Below are 8537 nucleotides of genomic sequence, written 5' to 3'. Positions count from 1 at the left end.
TCTGATGCTCATCTGCATACATCATGTGGATATTTTTACCAGGTTTACTTGCTATCATGCCCTTATTTAGTCCAATTCAAATGACTCAACCTTTCACTTTAACTTTACTTTTTTTGACAGGTATCAGTGTGTTTAATTTATCCTGATCGTTTTAACATTAATTTCTCTATGGAGTACGTGTCAGTGCCTTGAAAATTGAAAGGTGTTGTTTCATTCTACTGGCCCCATTAACTGTTTCACGCCATGCTGTTTGTCAACTAGTGTGCATGCCTGGGACCGGCTCTTTAATGCATAATTGTAGTACTTTCAAACCCTTGAATGGGTCCACTTTGAACCGGTTTCCTTCATATCTGTTCCTTCATACATAACTCATCTGCACACATACACAGTGTCCCAAATGTCATACCGCACATTCTTTTTTAAAAATATTTTTTATTCTCCTCCTTTTTCACATTTCCTCCCAAATTTACCCCCAACAATAAACAATAATCAGTGACGAATGTAATGTCAATCCCCATATCAATAACAATGATCCCATCCTCCCACCAACCTCCAAACATTAGCACGCATGTAACCATAAACAAATGACAAAAAGGAATCAGGAATCACCCATAGTCACCATTAACACATACAGTCCCCCTCCCTGCAACCCTCCCAGCCCTTCCCCCATAATGTTCAATGTAATCCAATTCTTGAAAGTACATAATGAATAACGCCCATGAATTGTAGAACCCCTCCATCCTTCCCCTCAGTTCAAATTTGGCCTTTTCAAGCGTTAAGAATTCCAGCAGGTCCTCCCGCCACGCCAGGGCACAGGGTGGAGAGGTTGATCTCCACCCTCATACCGCACATTCTTGAACTCTTTGTGATCTTATCAAAAGATCTCAAAGTTTTACTTATCCTTCCACGTATCGTCCAGATGCCTCGGCTGGTCAAATTTTGTTCTCTTAAATAAAAACATAGGGGGTGTTCTCCAGGCACATTACACTCTTGCTTCAGCGAAATGAGTTCGGTGAATAGCGAGAGAGGCAGAAAACGAGAACCGCGCCAGGCGCTAAACAGTTTGCAATGCAACCGGCCCGCTCTCGTAGGCGAAATCGGGATGTTACCATGGCAGGGCGAGAAACCAATTATCAACACATAAGCCCCACTTCCATACAATTAACGAGAGTCACCCATATGCAACAGCCTCCCGTGATTCAGCGGCCTTCCCAGCAAGTGGTCACGCTGCCACTGATTAATACTCCTTTTGAAAAACGTGAACCTGGCGGAAGGGTTTCTGTGGTGAGCCGGGGAGATAAGTAGCCATCTTTGCTCACAGGCAAAGAGCCCGGGGGCGCTGGGCTTGCCACCTCGGTATTCGACTGGGGTGGGGAACCCTCGGCTGGGAGTGGGCTGCCTTGGGAGGGTGGGGGGGGGGGGGGGAACTGGGGGGGGGGGGGGTGGACAACCGCCCACAGCACTGCTATGCCACCCCTGGATCGTGTGTACCCATTCCAGGGGTAACACACATCCCTGCCCGTCTGCCTCACCGACCACCCATAACCCCCACAGACTGTTGAAGCCTCGGGCTGTGCGGCTGAGGCTGTTGCTAATAGGGAATTGGCTATGGTTAAGTGAGCACTTCACACAACCCAAGTGGATTCCTGTGGGTGGGCGGGTCATGTGGCATATGGGAGTCATTGCCTAGCATCCCAATCACACATTGATGGCTGGACCCTGTGCTTGAACACTGCGGGAGGCAACATCACACATGCAACAGTCATCCTCCGAACATCCAGGGGATGGGACACAACTCCGGGGACACGTCCATGGCCAGGGGGTGGGCGAGTGACAACAGGAGGGGGGCGGATGGCTGGAGAGATGGCCCAAGGGCTTGGAGGTCGACGCGGATTGCGGAGGGAAGTGATAAAGGCATCATACTAGTTGTGCACAAAGGTGTTGATTGTGTTTTACAATTCCCCACCCTCATGATGGTGCTGGCCCCTCCCCACCCCCAGCCGCCTCATCTCCTACCTACCCTCCAAACTCCTCCCCCCTTGCCCCAGTGCCCTCAGTGATCATCGATTGTGCTTTGTCCTCCTTGCTCCATCACTACATCTAGCTATGTCCCCAGGATACACATCTGAGGTGGGGGCAGCCAGCTGCTTACCACGTCTCTTTGCCCTTGATACCCTTGGCAGGCATCTCTGGGGGCTCTGGGGCCTCAGGGCCCCGGCTCACTTGTCGGCGGCACATGCACATCCGTGCCGCCCTATCCCGTGTGCTGGCTGTGATATGGGGCCACATCAGAGGGGTGGAACTCGGGACAGCTGGTGGCAATTTAGTGTGGCCAATCCACCTACCCTGCACATTTTTGTGTTGTGGGGGCGAAACCCACGCAACACAGGGAGAATATGCAAACTCCACATGGACAGTGACCCAGAGCTGGGTTCGAACCTGGGACTTGGTGCCATGAGGCAGCAGTGCTAACCACTGTGCTACTGTGGTGCCCTATGTGAAAATCCAAGTTTTCAGAACAAGACTTCTTTTTGCAGCCCAAGACTTTTCGGTTTCAAACTGCCCTTCTGCCAACCCAGAATTGTTTTCAGGAGATCTTCCCCACACAGCCGACACCAAATTAACTCAATATCTCTCCTTAATGTTTTTTTCCTTTCCATCTACAATCTCATTTTCCTCAACAATTCTTTGAACTCAACTTTTCCAAAACATAAAAACCTTTCTCATTTTCCCAAGGCCCACACTTTGGGGGTCAAATAAAATTTAATAGCTTTCCCTTGTTTATTCATTAAACATTTGAAAGTCGTAAAAGTTTCTTACTCCCCATTGAAATTTAACAGCTGAAAAAACACGTCCGTGTGTATCTCCTAATGCAAATTCTGAATTCAGCCTATCTACCTGTAAAACCACTTGACTGTAGTTCCATTACAAATGCATGCATTTAGCACCTTCGTTCCATTTCATGTCTTGATTTTTCGAGGAAAAGGTTCTCCATTTACCATTTCCCAGCTCAATTAAATCACTTACACACACAAATGCACAGTATTAAAAAGAAAGAAATAATACAATATTCCCCCAAAATAACATTTATTCTTATAGTATTCAGAGGGACATAGGTGTCCTACACAAATTATAGAAAGTTAATATGCAGGTACAGCAAGCAGTTAGAAAAGTAAATGCTATGTTAGATTCTACAGCCTCGAGATTGGAATATAAGGGTATTATAATTTTTTTTTTTTTTTTTTATATAAATTTAGATTAGCCAATTATTTTTTCCAATTAAGGGGCAATTTAGCGTGGCCAATCCACCTACTCCGCACATTTTTGGGTTGTGGGGGTGAAACCCACGCAGACACGGGGAGAACGTGCAAACTCCACACGGACAGTGACCCAGAGCCGGGATCGAACCTGGGACCTCAGCGCCGTGAGGCGGTTGTGCTAACCACTAGGCCACCGTGCTGCCCCTGGGTATTATAATTTTGATGAGTCTTGATGAAACCACACCTGGAGCACTATTTACAGTTTATGTCTCATTAACTAAGTGAAGGATATATCTATTTTAGTGAGGGGTGTCGAGAAGGTTCACTAGATAGTTTCCTGGAAGGAGAGGGTTGTCTTCCCAGGACGGGTTGAGTATATTCCCCAGAACTTTTAAGAATAAAAGGTGGCCTAATTGAAGCATATAAAAGTCTTAACAGCCTTGATAGGGCAGATACTAAGAGGATCTCTCTCCTGATCAGGGACCTAGAACACAGATCACAACCTTAGAATAAGGCCTCATGAGAAGATGAGAATGTTCTTCACTCAGAGGAATGTGGATCGTTGGAATTAGATACCCTAGGGAGTAGTCATTAGCCTCGTCATTGAGTATATTCAAGACAGATATTTACAGATTTTTGGGTGTGTTATGGGCTTAGAAACTCCAAAGTATATTATGAAGTTCACCTGACCTATAACCTTTATGTTGAATTTGGCTAGGATGAGCACAAAACCCTTCCCCCTCAGGTGTGATTCATCGGGTTTCCTAGCGCTTTAATCAAAACAAGGTTTATTCTAAGAATGTAGTTAACATATATATAAACATAGCAAGAATTTTTATCAACTACAAACATAAAGACAACACAACAACTACCTTCTTGCTTTTGTAATCCATGCCTCGATTGATAAAGGCAAGTGTCCCATATGCCTTTTCACCACCCTATTAACCTGCACTTCTGCCTCCAGAGATCTTTGGAGAAACACTCCAATGTGCCTTTGTTCCTCAGAACCCCCTGGTGTCGGGCTATTCATTGAATACTTCCTTGTCACATTGCTCCTTCCAAAGTGTATCACCTCACACTTTTCTGGGTTAAATTCCATCAGCCATGTTTTGGCCCATTTGACTATCCCATCTATATCTTCCTGCATGCCAAGGCACTCAACCTCACTGTTAACCACCTGGCCAATATTTGTGTCATCTGCAAACTTACTAAGTCCACTCCAGATAATCAGCCATGACCTTACCGAATGGCAGAGCAAGCTGGGAGGAGTGAATGGACTACTCCTGCTCCTATTTATTTTGTTCTTGTGTTCAGATGATTACAGGGAGTTTTGACGTGGTTAGAGATAAAGTATTTAACCTGATTGGTGTGTCCACATCAAGAAAGCATAACCAAAATTCGAGCTAGATTATTCAGTGGTGATATCAGGAAGCATTTCTTGGGACCAAGGGTGGGTGGAAATCTGGAACTCTCTCAAAAAGCTGATGTGGCTCAGTTAATTGAAAATTTCAGAACTGATCTGCAGATTTTGTTAGGTAAGGTTGTAAACAGTTACAGAATCATGGCAAATAAATGTGGTTCAGATAAAGATCAGCTAGATCAGCCAGAGCAGGCTCGAGTGGCTGAATGACCTACTCCTCTTTCCTTGTTCAATGTAACAAATTGTGAATCAGTACACGTTTGGACACAAGAACGGCAAATGGAAATGTAGCTCAAGTAGAGAAGTATAGACAAAGCAATTAGATGCCCAAGTAGATATTTAATTCTTGGGTTCAAGTCAATAAGTCATTAAAAGAAAGCTAAAGATAGAAAAAAAATTCAAAAATGTTAAGAAGATACTGATTGAGCTTTGTCTCAAGGGGTATTGAATTTAAATGTAAGGCAACATTACGATGCAATAATAGCAAATAAAATATTACGGGTGCTGTCATATCTGAAATCAAAACAGAAAACGCTGCAAACTTGCATGCAATATCTGAGGAAAAAGAGAGTTATCATTTCAGGACAATTATCTTTCAGCAGAAGTTGCTACGGCACTGGTTAGAGATCATTGTGAATATTGTGATTAATTGTGGATACCTCACTTTAGAAAGGACATAGTGACCTTTGAAGGAATCCAGTTAATTCAACAAGCTGCAAAAGAGGGAGATGGGATAGGAGAAAGTTGCATGATGGGAGTTTGAAATGAAGGCTCCGAGAGCAAGGGTTACCGTGTTACAAAATCAAACTGCGCTGTGTATGACAATATAGACTTCCACCTGAAATGCAAACCAGGAGCCGCAGTGGCCAAGTGAATAGTGGCACGTCCCAGTTCTCTTACCTTTCCAATATTTGTGATGAAAATGAAATGAAAATGAAAATCGCTTATTGTCACGAGTAGGCTTCAATAAAGTTACTGTGAAAAGCCCCTAGTCGCCACATTCCGGCGCCTGTCCGGGGAGGACTGGTACGGGAATCGAACCGTGCTGCTGGCCTGCTTGGTCTGCTTTAAAAGCCAGCGATTTAGCCAAGTGAGCTAAACCAGCCCCTAAATATATAAATTATTTCACTGGGTTTATGTCCTAGGTGTCATAAAGGCTGAATTTCGAATCATATCGGCCTGTAACCTCCGTTCCTTTTTTTAATTTGCAGAGATTCTCCATCGCACATGCGCATCGGGCAATGCAGGAGTCCCGCCACATGGACAAACACTGAAAGCGCGCCACGTTTAAACTATCTGTCCGTTTTGTTTCACCTCTTTTCCAGATGCACGAACTGGCTGACCGAAAAGCCAAGGGACGGTGCTGATTTAACCGGCTTGCCCAGTTCAGTACATTTTTACGCTTTTTTATTTGTGCTTATTTTTCGGTCCAGAATCATTGAGCGGAGGCAGGAGAACTGGAGAGCATTTAAAAATTTTTTTTTTTATTAATTTAGATTATCCAATTATTTTTTCCAATTAAGGGGGCAATTTAGTGTGGCCAATCCACCTACTCTGCACATTTCTGTGTTGTGGGGGCGAAACCCACGCAGACACGGGGAGAATGTGCAAACTCCACACGGACAGTGACCCAGAGCCGGGATCGAACCTGGGACCTCAGCGTCGTGAGGCAGCTGTGCTAACCACTAGGCCACCGTGCTGCCCCCGGAGAGCATTTTTATAGTGGGTTAATGTTTTGTAATATTCGTCATTAGTATTTTGAAATATGTTTAAAATGTACATAAAGTGAAAGAAAGATTTTTTTTTAAACTTTAGTTTGTCATGAGGCTGTGTGTTCCATTAAACCTTACTTTAATGTATAAAGTGAGCTTGGAGTCACAGAAAATGAAAGAAAGATTTGTTTTAACTTTTGTTTTCTCTCCGACAGGTATTGCAGAACCCAGTGCAGCTTCAAAATCTGTAGTCATGCTTCACCTCTGCTGGGGCATCACACTTTTAGCTTGGCTTTTTAACATCCTTGAAGTTCTTTTGAGTCTTCAACATAGGCGCAGGGATCATGAGAGAAGAGTCAGGCTACATCTCCGCCTGGCGAGGAAGCAAATCAATTACCCACCCTAAGAGAGTACAGGCAAAGAACATCATATGAAATGACGGCAGAGGAGATGTGTGCCAGGCAACTGTGCTTCAGCAAGGAAGTAATGGGACAATTCTGCGAAACGCTGAAGGCAGACCTGACGCTGAACTGTAACTGCTGCAGTTATCAGTGGAAGTGAAACGCATGACGGCGTTGAATCATTTTGTGTCTGGGTCCTTTCAACAGGGCATTAGTGACATATGTAACATTTCACAGAATGCTGCTAGGGCCTGCATTCACCAGCTAACGAATGCAATTTATTGTAAGGCATTAAACTTTACAAACTTCTACAAATGCTTTATCCAAACATCAAAGCACAGCATTTAAATATCAGATCATTTAAACTGAGTAACATAATTGAGATAGACAAAGCAGAAAGGTAATACAGGTTGTGCATCTCTTAATAAAAATGCTCGGGGCCAAGAGTCTCGGATTCTGGACATTTTCAAATTTTGGAGTACTAAGCTGAAACAACCCTTGTGTAATGATGTCTGTATGCACGGATGGTGAGGTCTTTGTAGTTTACGTGATCAGTGAACATACGGCTTTGTAAATGTTTATTAATCAACTAAAACACTAAAGGGTTTCTATGATGTCTACTAAGATTACGATTGGATATGACGGCTAAATGCAAACCACTACGATTAACTATTATTAATTACTGTTGACTCAGAGCTGCTCGATCTGTGACTGCAGTCTGTGCCTGCTGTCCAGCTTGACCCTGTGCTGTCCAGGTTCTGTGTCACATGTCTGTGTCCCAGTAATGTTCTCCTGTTGCCACGCCACCTGTGGTCGGAAGCTAAAATACATCCTGTCTCACCATGTAGGTGTCTTCCAGTGACATTCTCCTGTCGCCACGCCACCTCTGGTCAGATGATAGAATGCGCCTTGTCTCACCATGTGGCCGTCTTCCAGTGACCTTCTCCTGTCGTGACGCCACTGTGGTCAGATGCTAGAATACTAATCCACACATACAGCCACCAATATTTACATACAGTTTGGTTATTATGTTATATACATAGCTGATAGTTCACATATCATCACACCTCGGACACTGTTCAGAGTTGCCGGTCAGTACTGTGTCTAACGGTGAGTGCACAGCTTCCCTCCCGGGTAATTTAGCATATCCAATCCACCTAACCTGCACATCTTTAGACTGTGGGAGGAAACCGGAGCACCCAGAGGAAACCCACACGCATACACGGGGAGAAAATGCAAACCCTACACATCCTGGAGCTGTGTGGCAGCAATGCTAACCCTGTCCCACCGTGCCGCCCCCTTGTTTAACGTCGGTTTGCTTGAGAGCAACGTTACTTCCAGCAGGGTAAGGGTGCACAGTATGCCTTTCCACCCCATAAAATTCAGCCCAAAGACAGCAGCATTGACATTAATAACTGGGTCCTCCCACCAAGCATTCAAAATGGTGACAACTTCTCCATCAACCTGCATCACGCTTTGAGTCACAATGTCTGAATGATGAGACAGTCTTACAGCAAAGAAGAAAAGAAAAGGAAGCAGATCTTGCATTCCAGATCCCAGTATCACGTGGGACACTCTGCCCCATGATCCCAAAGATCAGTTGCATGAAAACCCATGGATGTCAACAAGTAGTCTAAATGTTCAATTCAAGCAACAATTCTAATAATTAACTACTTGATAATTCATTAGTCATCCCAGTAATTGGTCTCTTATGTGTCGTTTGCTCTACCCGATCTATTCCAGA

Source organism: Scyliorhinus canicula, chromosome 4 (genome assembly GCF_902713615.1).
Source record: "Scyliorhinus canicula chromosome 4, sScyCan1.1, whole genome shotgun sequence".
NCBI classification, from domain to species: Eukaryota; Metazoa; Chordata; class Chondrichthyes; order Carcharhiniformes; family Scyliorhinidae; genus Scyliorhinus; species Scyliorhinus canicula.
This window is presented reverse-complemented; position numbering follows the sequence as displayed.